The 16,437-nt window shown below is 52.1% G+C and overlaps 1 protein-coding gene across 2 annotated transcripts in view; it reads left to right on the forward strand.

The window, feature by feature from the left end:
- Positions 1-6,818: 6,818 nt before the first annotated feature.
- Positions 6,819-16,437, forward strand: part of CASZ1 (castor zinc finger 1) — a 155,788-nt gene continuing 146,169 nt past the window's right edge. Inside the window, exon 1 of one of the 2 annotated variants that reach the window (XM_074377445.1) lies at positions 6,819-6,841. The gene's annotated coding sequence lies outside the window, so the exon portion shown is untranslated. Of the gene's footprint in view, positions 6,842-12,954; positions 13,112-16,437 lie in introns of those variants that run through there. The other variant, XM_074377444.1, reaches the window with a different exon arrangement.

Genomic DNA, 16,437 nt, shown 5'->3' on the forward strand with positions numbered 1-16,437 from the left:
CATCACCTGGAAATGCTGGGCCCCAGAGAAGAATGGTTTCCACTGCTGCTGTTGTGGAAGTGGCACTGGTGGGGTCTCTAGTGTAACCCCCTATAATGGTGGCCTTGCGTGGGCATCTTAGCCCCACAGAGTGCCAACTGACCATTCACGGGTGCCGGAGAAAGTTCTAGGCTGCACCTGTGTAAGTAAAAGTTATTATCAGAGGGTGGGGAGTAAGGGGCCGGGTGTAAGGCAGAGTAGGAGAATGGTAGAGGAAGGTGCTAGAAATTGAATCTGAGGTTCTCAGACTGGCTACATGGCTCTGCTCTGTGACCTGAAGAAAGCCACACAACCCCTCTGGGTTTGATACTCATGTGAAATGCTAACAGTCCTGCGGGGGTGGCATCACCAGCTGAGCGCTCTGTGAATTGGCAACACGTCTTAAAGCTTCAGGGATTGTGTTTGTTAGGAATCAAAATTGGCTAATGCTTCTCCAGGAACCTTTTTCCACGACAGAAACCTTTACGGGCAGAGACTCAAATTCAGATGCACCCCTGATGGTCCTAACACTTGAGTTTTGCCTGTAGTAAAAACACATGCCCTTTATGCAGGACCTCCTTTGTGCCAGGCACCATGCTAAATGCTGGGCATTGCTTAAATCTCATCACCTCCTCACAACAGACCCATGAGCTGGGCACTCTTACCTCCTCTTATAAATGAGGAATCCCAGAATCATCTTGGTTAAGTCATTGGCCCAAGTTCTCCCAGCTAAGAAGTGATACAGCCAAGATTCAAACCCAGGTCAGCTGACCTTGACAGTCAGTAAATGTTTGTTGAGTGAATAAGTGAACAAGTAAATGCATGATTACAGGAAAATGGTTGGTTAGGGCAGAAGGAATAGGAGCTTCCCTTTTAGAGAAGCTATACAGGCAGGGGCAACAAGGAAAGAGTCCCCTCTGGCTTTTGTCTGTCTTGAGCTATTGCCTATTATTGCACAAAGCCCCAGAAGTTGAAAAGAGATGGGAAAAATAATCCCAGCCCAGAAGAAAGAGTGCAGTCCCATGGACAATTCAGGTATCCACGGGTCTCTGAGGAGTGGCAGCTACATGCCAGGCACTTGGATGTAACCCTGGACGGACCACACATTGTCCCACCCTCATGGTGCTTATGGCGACAGGCAATGGAGCCAGATTTGAAGCATGAGGGCCGTGTGGACTGTAATATATCTGGGATGGCAGGTGGGGGGCTTGGGGACAACCAGATCTCGCCCTTCCATATGCCTATTCTCCTCCGTTAAATGAAGAGCTGGAGAACGAGGGTGTTGTCTAGTCCTATTGCCTTGCTTACATATTCACATCCAGAGCCTGAAAGAAATTAGATGGAGACAAAAATCAAAGGCAGGAGGTTGGAAGAATGAAAGTCACACTAAAGGCTACAATCTGCTCCTTGACCAAAACTATGGCTCCCGTCCAATGAGCACTCACTGTGAGCCGGGAGCTGTGCTAAGACCTTCACCTACGTTATCTCACTTGATCCTCACAAAGACTTCACTTGATAATTGAAAAGCTGGGGCTTAGAGAGGTCACCTTGCCCAAGGTCAAACTTGCTAGTAAGGGGCAGAGTTGGGATTCAGACCCCAGGATGCCTGACCGCAGAGGGTAAATGGTCAGTATGAGCTTTACTGCCCAAGTGAGTCTATTCCTTGGGTTGCAAAAGCTCCCTGCAGTCTGACTTCAGACAGACTAGGAGTGGCAGGAGGGCAGGGGAAAGTTCCCAGGCTGGTAGCTAGCGTTCTATCTACAAGGCTGCCTTAGCACGGGTGGCCCTGGCCTCAAGGCAACTGGAAGGAAGGAGGGTGACTGAAATAAAAGAGCTTGTGAAGCTCTGGGCTCTGAGTTAACGACAGCTTGGAAAACCTCTCTGAAGGTTCCTGGCAATGTCCCTGTGGGAGCCAGCTCATGTATTTTAAGAAAAAAAGCAATCATTAAAGAAGTTAGGGCTACGGAGAGGCCGTAAATGTAAAATATTGGTCGTTCGACAGTGTATCCCTAGCAGCTGCGAGCAGAGTTCATCTTGACGAGCCAGAACCCTGTCCAAGAAATAAATCATTTTGTTTTCCTCTGATGCCCCACCCCACCATCACCAAATCTGTCTAAGTTGTCTGCTCCAAAGTTTTAAGCTGCCCACCTAACTTGGGACCGACTAAGACTATGGCTACACTTAGCCAGGAGGGAACAAAGTATTGGTAGAATTACCGAGGGAGCTGGGCCCCAGCTGGGAGCTGGAATGGGTGCACAAGAGATCAACCCCCGTCTTCCTTTGCCTTGCTCGTTAGGAGCCATCACCATATACCAAAAGCACTTCACTTACTAGACGTTCTGGAGGTCAGTCTGTTACTTTGGCACCTTCTAGGCACTCAGTGGGTGCTTGTTGGTGGCAGAAACAAGTAAATGGATTGGGCTGTCGGCATGGCACCTGCTGGTCCCTCTGTCTGATGGGTGTCTTGCTCCTTTCCCTCTGCCCTGGTTCCCCACAGCAAAGAAGGTGCCACTATCCAGACAATCATTTATTCTGCTCCCTCCTTCCTTTGGTGAGCCAAAGAGAGAATCAGGAGTGAGGAGATTTAAAAATGTTGGGGACCACCCCCCACCCACTGCCCCACCAGCCAGGCCTGGACTCAGCCCAGAGGGTCTGAGGCTGGAGGGAGGATTACCAATGTTCTATCATAGCCCCCAGCCCCCACATCCAGGGTGACTTCCAACAAACCACCTTACCCCTCCCCACCTCCCCTTTCCCAGCTGGGAGACAGGGAGGGTGACATTGAGCGCCGGCTCTGGGGCGTCCTAAGGGTTAACTAATTAATGGTCGGAAAGTGCTTTGAAAAAATAAAGTGCTGGATAATGGGAAGGGCAATTATGTTGGGAGAAACTCCTAATTTGGCTGGAATTGATGTTAATGATAAAGTATCTGAAACATGTAGCAAGCAAGCGTGATTGTATTTTATATGACAGAGAGAGACACTCACACGCAGGGGACATGGAGAGCAGTTAATTTGGTTAAATAAAGTGAAAGATAAAAGGAACGCAGACGCCACGGAACTTGCTGTTTATCTGGACTTCGTGTAACACTTTGGAATTGGATCCGGCCCTTTGACTCCTATTTATTTGTTTGTGATTGAAATAAATGGGGAAGTGCCGGGTTTATGGCTCAAAAACAGTCCACGGAAAGCAGGCCGTGGTTATGAGTTCCCGAGCAGGCGCAGGCTGCGTTCCTGGGAAGGAGCCAAGGTCTCTGAGAGAGTCAAGGTGGGTGAGGACTGTCCCCCACTGCGCCCCATCCTGCAGGCAGAAGCCTCACCCACCAGAGCTGGGGGGAACTTAGAGAACAGCTAGTGTAACTCCCTCACCTTCCAGAGGGAGAAAATGAGAGCCGGAAGTGGGATGGGGAGGGGAAGTATTAAATGATAGAGGAACCAACATTTCTGGAGCACTTCTGTTTGCCAGGCCCTGTGATAAGATGTTATGACCCATTTAATCCTCAAAGCAACCCTAGGAGGTGTGTACCATTTTCGCCTCCATCTTACAGAGGAAGAAACAGAAGCTCAGAGACACAAAGCAATGTGCCCAAGGTCACACAGCCAGGAATTGGTAGAGCAGGGAGTATCAGGCAGTCCCACTCTGGGAGTTAAACTCTGTGATTGTGACTTTTGGACAAATCAAGGGCTCTCCATGTTCACAGCTCTGGTCTCCTTGACCAGCTCTGCTCACGCAGGGAACCGGGACTAGGAAGTGGGGAGACTTCTATCTCTGTTCACTGAGGACTGAGTCACAGGGCCTTCTGGACTCGGACCCACTTGGGAGGGCTTGAGCCGTAGTTTGGGGCTCGAGAGGATGGCATAAGTTTGCCCCAGGGAAGAGCAGGAGCCTTGGTTTCTGGAAGGTCTGTGAGGTCCCGCAGGTCCAGATTAGTATTCAGTATTTATAATATTTCCATAATGGTAAAACAAAAGAAAACAAGCAGAGAGAATGCATTTTTAATCACCAATCATTTCTCTTTGTTTGTTGTGAATGAACAGCGAGGTGAAATAGTATTTCATAATCACCCCATTCGAATTTTCCTCCCTACAAAGCGCCGAGAAATCTCTAAATAAAATAAATAAACAAGCTAAGACCTTAAAATAAATTCCAGAGGGCAGAGTGCTACGTGTGGGCTATCACAGCTGAGGGAGGCAGGAGCTCAGGGGTGGGGAAGGGAGGACAAAGGGACAAGGGCCTTGTCAATGACCTGGAATCAGAGATCCAGGTCTAGGCGACCCAGAGGCAGGTTAAGAAAAGTAGATTTGTAGGTTTGAAGTAGTAGTAGGTTTGAAGATCCACAGAGCGGGATGGAGGTGGGGCAGTCTCCCCATCCTTCACCTCCTCTTCCTTATTCTTCCAGAATCTTCTGGTCCTCATCCTCTCACTGTAAACCAAGGGAACTCCTGTCCCCTGCCCCCTTGGAGCTTTATAGCCTCCCACTCAAAAGGCTGCCCATCCAGGGGACCTTTTCTCTGCAGGATCCACATGCCCTCTGAGCTAGTCCAGCCCTCTCAGTTGATAGAGGAAGAAACCATAACATAGAATAGAAGGGACCTATCCAAGACCCCCCACCAAGCAAGTGACAGTGCTGGACATAGAACTCCAGGGGCTTGACACCCCTCACCTACCTGCATTTATTTCTAGGTGTCTTTGAGAAGCCTCCTATGCCACAAAATGTTTTTCATGGGCTGTTCCCAATATTTTGTTCTGTGCAACTCAGCATCCCCAGACCTTCAGGTTCTAGCAAGATGCCTGGAACATGGGGGCACTCATTCAGATGTTTGTTGGATGTATGGATGTGTGACTGGATGGATGGATGGATGTGTGGATGGAAGGTTGGATGGATGGATGGATAGAAGTTTGGATGGATGAATGGATGGACAGATGGATGTTTGAACAAATAAGAGGTTAAAACCGATTTGGTCCCCTCAGTGGTTATTCGCTATCAATGGATAGATAATGCTAATCCCAGGGTAGTCTAGCTAACATCCGGGACCCTGATGCCTTGAAATTATGTCTCCAACAATCCTCTGGACAGCCCTGGAAAAAAGATCTCCTTCTAGCAAGTCAGAGCACTTTCAGGCAGGGATTTGAGGCAAAACTAGAGCCAGGCAGACCCCCATTTTCAAGTGAGCCTTGTGGCGGCAAAGAGCACTGGCCTGGGGTCAGAGGACCCAGGCTCTGCTCCTGTTCTACCACTAACTTGCTGCGTGATCATAGATGAGTCAGTGACTTCCTCTCTCTGGGCCTCAGTTTCCCACTCTGGAATGTTCTCTGTTGGCTGTTCTGGGTTCTGAATCTGGCCCCTTCTATGTGGACAACTCAGCCAGAGCTTGGGAGAACTCCACCTCTGAAGTCCCTGTTTTGTAGTCTGGGCAGTGCCTCTCCCTCTCTCCCTGACCCCATCCATGTTTAGGAGTACTGCCCAGCCCTCTCCAGCCTTATCCCTGGTGGGGCAGTTGGAATGGGTGTAGCTCAAAGCATCAGGATATTCCCAAAGCCAGGCTAGATGTGCTGGCCGTGGCCAAGGCCCACACTCCCTTCGAATCCTATTGAAAAAATAATAAAAAGGTAATTACTTTGTCATTACTGAACACTGGTTTGTCTTTTTTTTTTTTTTCTTAAGCCATGACCATAAATAACCGGCCCATTACCCTTCGGAGTGGACACACACATCTTTACAAGACCCGCCTCCTTGTATGGGCTGGTTCACTTCCCTTACCCCTGGTATATACCACGTCCACACATGAGCACATCAAATACAGAGATGCTGCTTGTTCACCTGACCTTTTCTAAGCATTCTGCTAGATGCTGGGAACAATAACAACAACAACGGTTATTATGAGGGAATCCAGGCTAAATGCTTTGTGTGAATGATCTCAATTAATTCTTCTGACAACGCTGTGAGGCAGATACTGATTTTGTTGCCATTTTAGAGGCAGAGACACTGAGGCCTAGGGAGATCAGGGAACCTGCCCAAGGTCACACTGCTCAAAGTACCAGAGTTGGGACTTGAACCCACAACCCACTCAACTCAGAAATCCGTGCTCCAGTATATTGATTATTTAAACACAGATTACAAAATATCATATACATATTATTTACTAAGAGAAGATAATTATACTACAGTGTGATTAGTGCTGTGACAGAGGAAACAAGAGGGCTGTGGGAGCCCACGTGGAGACATCTAACCTAATTTGGGGCAAGAGGATTTCAGGGAAGACTCCCTGGAGGAGGTGATACCTGCTTTGGTCTTAATGGGTAAGTAGGAGGAGGACAAGTAAAGAAGGGGAGGAAAGCCCTTTGGGCAGAAGGAACAGCCTGGACGAAGGCCTGGAGGTGAGATCCAGCAGGGTCTGGAGCTTCAAGCAGCTCTGTGTGGCTGGAGCAGAGGGTGTAAAAATGTGCGACAGAGTGTTGAGAGGTGAGGCTGGAGAGGCAGGCAGGGCCGTCGCTCACATCCGGGCCAGGGTGGCACAGTGGCGCAGCCCTCCCCCACCCACCTTCAGTCACCTGGCACTCCTGTCTGTGTGACATGAGGGCACTTCATCAGCAAAACAGCTCTTTCCTGCCTCCCCGGCCAGCCCCGCCCGCCGTGAGACATGGTGCCATGGGCGGCGGCCAGCACCTGCACAGGTGCCAGTCGGGAGGAAGCACAGCCACTTCCGGAGTCTCCCAGTGGGTTCCTTTTGCCCGTGGCCTGGCCACGCCAACTTCAGGCGGGATCACATCCTGGGACATAGCAGCACAGCTACGACTGGCCCACTTTGCTTCTGCCCTCAGAGGTCTGTGTGATTTCAGATCTGGGAGAGGTGGGAGGAAGGAGGAAGGGGCAGGGGCTGAGATTTGGGCCCACGTGGTATGTGGCAGGAACCACCAGGCCCCGGCAGTGTGGCTTTTGCTCTGAGGACGACAGGTGTTCCCTCCAACTTCTCCATCAGTTGGTTTCCCTTGTTTGACAAGGCCCTGGTGCCAGCCTGCTGCTCCCTGGCTGGCATGGGAGGGGGTAGGTGTCGGCCATGGATCATTTTTCCAAGAGGTGATGTCAGCAGTCAGCCCTGCCCCTCACCTGGCTGTACTTCTCTGTATTCAGGTGTCTGCTGACAGCATGAGCACAATCTTCCAGCGTGCAAACAGCTCAGCCATACCTGCATAGACCCTAACCCTCCTTTAAAGGGATACATAGCCCCACAAGTGCGTGTGCATACTCACTCTTCCATACAGATAAAATCAGACACATACCTCACCTCCTGGCATGACAGACCTCCTACCCACACACAACCTCTGCTCGCCCAGGCCACTGCCGATTTGGGCTCAAACGGCTGAACCTGGTGGATTTCACTTAAATTTATCCTTTTAACTTTTTAAGTCCAATTAATTGTGTGTGTTTCACAATTTTCTGGATTAACTTTACATTTGTATTTCTCTGTTTCCTGAACTGTTAGCGTTGAATGCAAATTACCCCCCTTTTCCCTCAGAAATGTAAAGTTATTAAACAAATAGTGAGATGGTTCAGAGGATGTTAAAGCCGTCAAGGGGCCACAGAGAACAGAGACTCTGAGATTAGGGAACATTTCCTAACAGGGAAAAATTAGTCACATACAATTCTTCTCTTTACCAGGTAGGGGTAAACATAAAGACCCAAAAAGTAAATTAATTAGAACAAACTAGAAAGAGAAAAAGGTGGAACCAGAGAGCAACAAAACAGCCTGTCCCTTGACTGGAGCTGAGGGAGAGCTCAGGCAGGGAGAATGAAAGCAGGTACAAAGTGTGGCTCCTGAGCTCAGAAAACAGGTAGTATTTAAGGTATAGAACTCCCTAAGGCTCCTCTGTCGAGAGAGGTTTCTGGAAGGTGTGGGCGGAGAGGTAGGACGAAGCAGGAGCTCCTCTCTGTTGAGGCTGAAAGACAGAGACAGACCCCACCCCTCTTCCTCCAAGAGCTGAGAAGATACCCAAGAAGCCTGGGCTCGGGTAGACGTTCTGGAAGCCTCCCCACCCGCTACGCGAGCCTGTCCGGAGGCCCTGCTCTCCACCAGCTCAGGGCTCCTAGGCCTCTGCCCTTCTCAGCTACCTGAGGTTGTGGGTCTGAACAAGGCCGCTCACACCTTGAAACAGCCCCTGCTCGTGGCCAGCACAGTTCTAATAAGGATTCATTACTGGAATCACAGACTCTTTCACCCATTAAATTAACAGGGGTTAAAAGAAAAAAAAAAAAAAAAAAAAAGGCGAGAATACCGAAGGTCGGAGGGCGTGAGGAGAGATGGGGCTTACGCAGCGCTGCCGGGGGGAGGGCAGGTTCACACAGTCTTGCGCGGAGCGGGCACTTTGGCATCGGGAGCCAAAGCTCTGAAATGCACGCGCACAGTTTAAATTCTATTCCACTTTAAGGAACGTGCGTGATTATTTATGGATAAGGATGTTCATTAGTGTTATTTGTAATAATGAAACGAATTGGAAACGTGTTCGATGTCCAAAATTTCCAACAGTGAGGGACTGGTTAAGTAAATGATGATCAAACTCTATGCTGCGGCCACGCAACGCATCATGTTATAAAAGAATATTTAACGACGTGAGAAAATGTTCATGCTAACTACACATGGCTGGCTGGCTTAAAGAAAAACCCAGAGTGTTCTGTGTGCTGATGTTATAAAACAAAACAAAGTGAAATATAAAAAACAAAAATCCTAGACTGGCAGGAAATACACCAAATCTATAGTGATTATTCCTGAGTGGTGGGATTACAGATGATTTACGTTTTTTCCTCCTGTTTACCTGTATTTTCTGAGTTTTCTACAATGAACATGTATTATGTATATAGTCAGAAACAAATAATCACGTACTTTGCAAAAAGAATTAGGGAGTTGGTGGGTGGAAGGGCTTGTCCAATTCGACTTGGAAGGGATTTGGGAACCAAGCTTAACATTTGGGAAAAAGCCCCTCTCCCGTTCTCCCTTCCCAGGACTCCCGAGAGAGACATTCGTAAATAAAAGAAATGCACTCAGCTTTTTTTTATTTTTAATTACAACTTGCCCAGTAATGACCATAATCACTTATCTCAGGCATTTGTTTAATTATTCAGTCACTAAGTGTCTATTGTGCACCTACTGTGACGCTAGGCCCAGTGAACCTGAAAAACATAGGCCTCGCCCAAGGAGAACCTCAAAACCAGGAGCAGCTTAGGAACAAGGGAAACAAGCACATTGTCTGTAATTTTTAAATTTAAAAATGGTGATTCTTAGCCCACATTTATTGAGTGCTTACTGTGTACAGAGTCTGGTGATTGGTCCTGTGATTTCTTTGTTTTTTTTTTTTTGTCTTTTACTAGATGCAAATAAGATTTATAGTTAAAGAACAGATTTGCTTACTTCCCTCCTCCTCCTCCTCCTTTCCCAATGCACCCACATCCAAGTTTCATCTCTTTATGAATTCAGAGTAAAGGTAAAAACGCTTGTTGCACTGGGGTAAGTCAGGGAGTGAGGCTTCTGTCATTTCCCCACCCAAGCAGCTGATCCTGGTGGTAGACAGCATTGGCTTTGGGGTCAGACAGCCCAGCTCAGCCTTGGGAAAGTTAATTTCTGTGCCTTGGTTTCCTCATCCATGTAGTGGGTATATTCATAATAGTGACCACATCGTACCATTGTTATGAGGATCTAATAAGATGATATGTACAAGCACTTAGCATGCTGCCAGCACATAATAACCGCTTGGTAAATAACAGCCACTGACGTACAATTAGGTGTTGCTTTTCATCACTGCAGAGGACCAGAAACCAAAAAACTGTGACCAGGAAGCTGAGCTGTGATTACTTTCAAGGCTTTCCCAATTACACAGGCTGAGACAGACTTAAATTTATTTGTTCAACAATCAATCATTGAGAGCCTCCTGGGTGCCAGACACTGTGCTTGGCTACTTGGCTTCTGTGATAAAGGCACAGGCCCTCCCAACAGGAAGCTCACAGTCTAGTGGGGAGGGTGGTGGGGGTCTTCCCTGGGGCCTCAGAAATGGGAGAGGCTCTTGATCACATGCAGCCCACCTGGAGACAGGGGGCTAGATGGATGACCTCCATAGGGTCGTTAGTTGACCCCACATCCCCTCCCACCTAAGCAGCCTCCTCTGTTGAGGCCCAGGTCACCAGAGCCATCTACTTCCCCACTGTCAACCCCTGGCCAAATGCCAGGGAGTAGAAAACTCAGCAAAGCCACCATGTTAACCTGGCAACTCCTGGACTGTACCAGCTCCACCCTCCCCCTAACCTTGTCCTAGGCGCTTTCTAGTCATTCTCCTACAGTATACGTCCCTCAAGGACAGGGACCACATAGGCTTATCTTGACTCAGTGTGCCTGACTCACAGAGAGGGAGGGCCCTCTAGGTGCCAGGCTGAGGGGCAGGCTGAGGGGCTGAGGACACAAGGGGACACAGAACAAAGTCCCCACCTCCAAGGAACTCCCATTCTAGGAGAGCAGCTGGACAGGGAATATGGGAACAGATGAATAAGCAAAATCTCTGTAGACCCTCAAGCAGGGCAAAGTGAGAGAGAAAGGCTGGGGAGCTATTTGAGGGAGAAAGACTTCCTGAGGAGGTGACGTGTGAGCAAAGGCCTGAGTGATGCCAGGAAGTAATCAGAAGAAGGGCATTCTGGGCAGAGGGGACAAGTGCAAAGGCCCTGAGGTAGGGACAAGCTGGGTGATTTCCAAGGCAGCAAGCGAGTGTGTCAGGGGAGTGTGACCGAGGGGACGGTGGAGGGAGGTGAGGTCTGGGGCGGGCATTGGCCAGACCTTGCTGACTGTGGGAAAGAGTTTATAGTTTATTTTAGGGAAGCTCAGGAAATGCTAAAATGAAGCAAATGAGGAAAAGAGCACCTGATTTCAGTCCCTGCAAAGGGAGCTGGGGGTGGGGAACAAGAGGCTTTTGAGACCAGGGTTACTTTTTGGGTGTGGGGCTCTCTCCTGGCCCCTTGCTGGGAAAGGAAGAGGAGCCTTCCCTTTTCACCTCATCCCAATGTCCTCCTCCATCTCCCAGCCTTGCCACAGTTTCCAGCTTCCCCCACCTCAGATGAGGTTCCTTCAGAGGAGGTGGAAAGACTCCTTAGGGGATGGAAGAATTGTGAAGCATCTGAGAAAAAATGGAGAGAAGAATAAATGTTTTAATAAAAGTTTGGTGGGTGAGATGTGGCTGTTGGGGGGTTGTGTGGTAGGGGTGAGCCTTATAGTGGGGGAGAGGGGAGGGGAGAGACCAGCAAACCCCTCAGCCAGCTCCTCGGAGACAAGGCCTGTTTGTTCATTTTTGTCTCCCCAGCCCTGGTAAGGATGTGCTGTTCACTGGGGCTCAGCAAATGCCTGCTGAATGAATGAATGCGTGCAGGACTGTAACTGGAGAAAACAAGGGCAGAGGAGGAGAAGGAAGGGAGAGAGTACAGGCAGAAATGAGAAGAAGAGGGAGCACTGGATGTCCCAAGGAGCAACGACAATTACTGGCATTTATCGATCACTGTCTTGGCCCAGGCACTTTTCCTGCATTAACTCATTTTAGCCTCTCAACCAGCCCAGGCAGTAGTACTATTATTATCCCCATTTTATTGTTAAGGCAACTGAGGCACAGAGGGGTCATATGCTTTACTCAAGGTCAGCCGGCTGGAGAGTGGCTGGGGTCTGACCCCAAATCCCAAGCTGTTAAGCAGTCTTGATACTGCCCCAGGAGTACAATGAGCCCAGAATCAAAAGCTAAAAGACCTACCTCGCCACTTTCCAGGTCACTACTCCCGACTAGTCCTGAGAGGCTTTGCTGAAACCTTGCAGATTAGGCCCCAAAGTCTACCAGCCTGCAACAGTGTTTACTGGTCTCTGGCATTTCCTTCTAGTTGAATGCATTCTGCTGAATACTTCTTAAAGCTGCTGGTCATACTTTGAATTTTTATTCATTTATTCGACAGGAATCATTTAGCTATTTGTTTACTATAGTGGTCAATTTCTCCTTATCTCACCATCAGAGTACTTCCCCTTTCTTTTCGGGTCTATTTCCATCCTGTCCTTGTTCAGAAGGGAAAACAGGTACAGTGACCAGCTCAGTCCTGGGATGGGGACCTGCCTGGCTGTGAAAGGCAGGGTCAGAGCTACTGCTGCGGACCTCCAGGCTCAGCCTGGTGCGGCCACCTCAAACCTCCTGGGAGGTGGGCAGAGTGGGCAAAGGGAGAAAAGGGGGTTTCTCCAATGGAATGTGAAGGTCCTCCCCTCAAAGAGGCCTTCTCTATCACTTGGGTTAGGGAAATTAGCTCTCCCAAAATACTCTTTATCCTCTTGCCTTGTTTTATTTTCTTCATGATCCTTTCACTCTCTGAACGTGAATATTGAATATTATTCATTGTTTTAATGTTCATTATCTGCAACCCCTGCCCCAGGTTCATTCTTCACGGCCTATCTCGAGCACTTAAGGATTTATTTCTTGCACAATGGACTGAATGAAAAACTCCCTTGCAAAGAATAAGTGCAAAGCGGATATCAAACAGGGAGAACATCACGTTCTTTTGGGTTCGACAATTCTAACATTCTAACTTGCAGAAAAGAGCTAGTTCTTCAGGGAAAAAGTGGGAAGCAGACAGGCTCGCGGGGTTCAGAACAGGTGAAAAGTAACCCACTCGGGTTCCTCCTCTCTTGTCCCTCGGCCTCAGCTCCACTTAGTCTTGGGTGGAGAAAGCTTCTCCAGCCGCACAAGGGACCCGCGAGCTCAGATGCTTCTCCGCAGGTTGCGTCTAGCCGCGCGCGCCAGCGGAGCTCAGCCGGGGCTGTGGGTGGGAAGAAACCGGGAGGGGAAGGTCTGGGGGTGTGAGGGTGGAGCGGAGCCCGGCCCCGCGATCCGGCCCGGGTTTTGCATGCCACCCACTCGCCCGCTCGGCGGCGGAGAATTCCATAATCACAGCGGGCGAGAGCGGAGACTGGGAGCGAAAAATCCAGGATCCGGCAACTTTGGGCAGCGCATGCGCGCCCGCGGCGCTCCATCCCAAACACACACACATTTTTCCCCCGGACTTGGAAAGTCACCCAAAGCCGCCCCAAGTGCAGGTAAGAGACTCGGCGCTCCCTCCGCCGCGGTCCCCCCACGCCCCTCAGCTCCGCGGGCCTCCCGGGGTGCTTCCCTGCCTCGCCTCCTGTCCTGGTGCAGCCCCCCACCCCCGGGGCTGCCGCTTGCAGCAGCAGGCGGGCGAGCGAGCGAGCGAGAGAGAGAGCCAGCCAGCCAGCCAGCCTGTGCGCGGCGGCTGCCACCCAACTCCGGCCGTGCGGGAGGCAGGGGGCACGGAGGGCTGGCAACCGGGCGCGGGGCGGCGCGTCGCCCGCTGCGGCCAGGGAATGCCCAGCGCGCGGTTCCGGGGGAGGGGAGGGCTGCTGCTCCTAAGGGTCACTTACTCCAACTGAGGGGGCGGCGGGGTAGGGGAGAAGAGGGGGAGGTGCCAGGCACGAGTGCAGGACTTTGCAAATAAGGTGGGGGCGCCTCCCGCGCTGCGGGCTCCCAGGGGCTGGGGGGGGCAGGTGCTCGCCAATACCGGTAATCACTCCTTCCCCCTACGCACCCCCCCTTCCCAGCTGCAGGGGTTTGTGCGCTCTCCTGGGCAGAGAAGGAGGCAAGGGTGAGGGGTGCCTGGGGTGACTTTGCAAGACTTTGCTCGAGGGAAGGGGTGGGTGGGGATCCCCTCCAGCCGACTCTTGTGCCCCAAAACCAGGGTGTAGGTGCTACCGGCAGAGGTAGGCAGTGTTCAGTTAGGCGCGGGGTGCCAAGGGGTTCCTCCTGATGGGAAAACATAGACAAGAGGTTGCTTGGCTGGGGGGAGCAGCGCCCCTTTTTTCATTTGTGCCTGGGAAGTTTGTCTCAAGTGCGCTGCTCCGGGCGCGGCAAGTGGCGCTCCTCATTACCCCCACCCCCACCCCAGCCTCCCCGGGTGCAGGGGTGGCAGTGCTGGGCACAGGGAGCCCGGGTACTGGCTCAGGGCCGTGTGGCTGTCGGCCGGGGCCCGCCTGGGTCCGGGGAAAAGTTCGGGGGAGTTGCCGCGGTTGTTGTGTGCGCTGGGAGAGAAGTTGCGTCCGGGGACGTGGGACGCCGGGCTGGCGGGCCGGCGGGCCGGCGGGCGGGTGGAATAGTGCACTCCCAGGGGGCTGTGCCAAGGTGGGCGAGGGTCCGGCGGGGTCTGAGCTCCCAGGGTGGGCTGAGGGCGACCCCGGAGCGCAGCAATTGAGGAAGAAGAGCCCTGAATCCAGGGGCGCACGGCTGAAGTAGGCACCAGGTGGAGAACAGAGAGAATGGTAGCTTGTGGGAGCACAGGGGGCACCAAAAGGTAGAGGGCCGGTGCTCCCGGTCAACTGGGGTCCAGCTAAAGGGCAAAGGAGCGCGTGGTGGCAGGCAGAGGAGTTTCGGGGAGTGGGGTTCCAGGGGGCTCGCGGGAATGGGGGATCGGGTCGGACCGACAGTCAGAGAGCTCCCGGGGCAGGGGGCCGAGTCGTGCGCCCGGGGTGAGCCGGCCGGGCGGAGTGGCGGCCGGTTTATTTTTACTCGGTGGCATTTGCAGAATGTGCAGCTGATGGCCGTCGGCCGCCAGGAAGTTTTGCTTTCTGTTCTTTCTCTCTTTCCGAAGCCAGCGCGGCCGGGAGCGGGCGGGCTGGGGACCCGGGCCTGGAAGGGGAGGGGGCGGCCACTGGGGTGGCAAGGTACGGGCAGGGGCGCGCTGGGGCGGCGGGCGGGGGCTGGCCGGGCGAGGGCGGCGGGCGGGCGCTGGGCCGCTGCGGAGCTTTTGGGCGAAAGTCTGTCCCCAGCGTTGGAAGCTCTTCGGCGAGGGGAACAGGTGTATGCGCCGTCAATCACGGCGGGAGGGACACTTTGGGGGCGTAGATTAAGATAATAATAATAGATTTTTCTCTAGCGGGTGGGTGCAGATTCTTCTTACAAGTCATTCCCGACCCGGGTCCAGAGTTGGGGGAGGAATGGAGTGCCGAGGGAGGCAGGGGGCCGCTTCTCCCTTCCACACAAGTTCCTCCTAACCCAGCCTCAGCTTGGGAAGTCGGCTTTGGGTGCGGCGAGGACCTCCTTCCAGTCACGCTGGGGAGGGTGCGGGCGCGTGTGCGGTGTGTATGATTTGTCCACCAGGGAAGCAGCAAAAACACCCCTCCAACGAGCCTGGAACTCCCCCAAACCCGGCTGGATCAAGGGGCGACCCGGGGTTTATGCGTCGCTGTCCCTGCGGAGTCTGGGGCCACGACCCTCAGAATGTGTGGTTGTCCCGCCAACACCCCGTGCACTCAAAGAGGTGGGGGCGACGAGGGGGAAACAGCCAGGCGACTACACCGGGCAAAGTTGGTAAATTTAGGGCGCTTCTAAGCTGGTACAGACGCGCGATGAGAGCGCGCGAGGGGACTGGAAAACAGATCGACGGGTAAATCGGTGCGCCCCCCTCCCGCCCACCCCACGGCGCTCGCGCGCGCGCGCGCACACACACACACACGCCACACACACGTCGCCGTCCTGAAGGGAGCTGTCCGGACTGAGCAGGAGCAGCTGCGCCGGGCGTGGTGAGGGGGGTAGTTGGTCCCCGGGGGCTGCGCCCAGGCTGCGCTCCACGTGCCCAGAGGGGGCGCTGGGCCGTTCGGCGCCCGAGCGCAAAGCTCGGTGTTTGCGCCCTGGTGGCGGCGAGGCCGTGCGTCCCGGGCGAGCGTCGCGTCCCGCGCCATCTCAGGCGACTCGCATTGCCTCTCTGACGCCCAGCCGCTTTCCCACTTCCCAAACTTCGGCAATACAGTTTTCACCTCACTCGAGCTCTCAGACCCTCTCTAGGGCAAGATGGGGAACTTTTCCTTTCCTGGCAGCGGCCACTGTCTCTCTCCCCGGAATCCGGCGAATTGGAGAGATTGACATCCATCCCCCCATCTTGTTAGCCACCTTAGAGGCGGTTAACGAGAGTTTATGGGGAATATTGTTGAACTTCAGTAATCAGGTTTCCAGCGATCTTATGCCTCCTGTTTAATTTATTAGACTAGTTATTTATTCTGTTGATGATAATCTGTTGCTGGTTTCTATGGAGATGTTAAACTGATCTCTTTCAGAAATCAAACTCCATATGCACTAAAACGTTTAAAGGGGCAGTACCTCCCTCCTCCCCCCACCCCGCCTTTTTTGTTTGTTTTGTTTTTTAGACTTTGCACCTTGCAGACACTTCGCGTTTTTCTGAGTCTCCGTGCATTTTATTTCCGTCTTATGAAGGAGAGGAGCCCGGAGACTTATGCTTTGTGGCAAGTACAGCTTATTATGGCTAGAAGAAAGCCAAGGCTTTGATCCCTAAGTTGCATCATCATTTAAAACAGATCATTTCACCACCACCCTCTTCTCCCCCATCATATAAGAGCAA

The sequence above is a fragment of the Camelus bactrianus genome, chromosome 13 (assembly GCF_048773025.1).
Source record: "Camelus bactrianus isolate YW-2024 breed Bactrian camel chromosome 13, ASM4877302v1, whole genome shotgun sequence".
NCBI lineage: Eukaryota > Metazoa > Chordata > Mammalia > Artiodactyla > Camelidae > Camelus > Camelus bactrianus.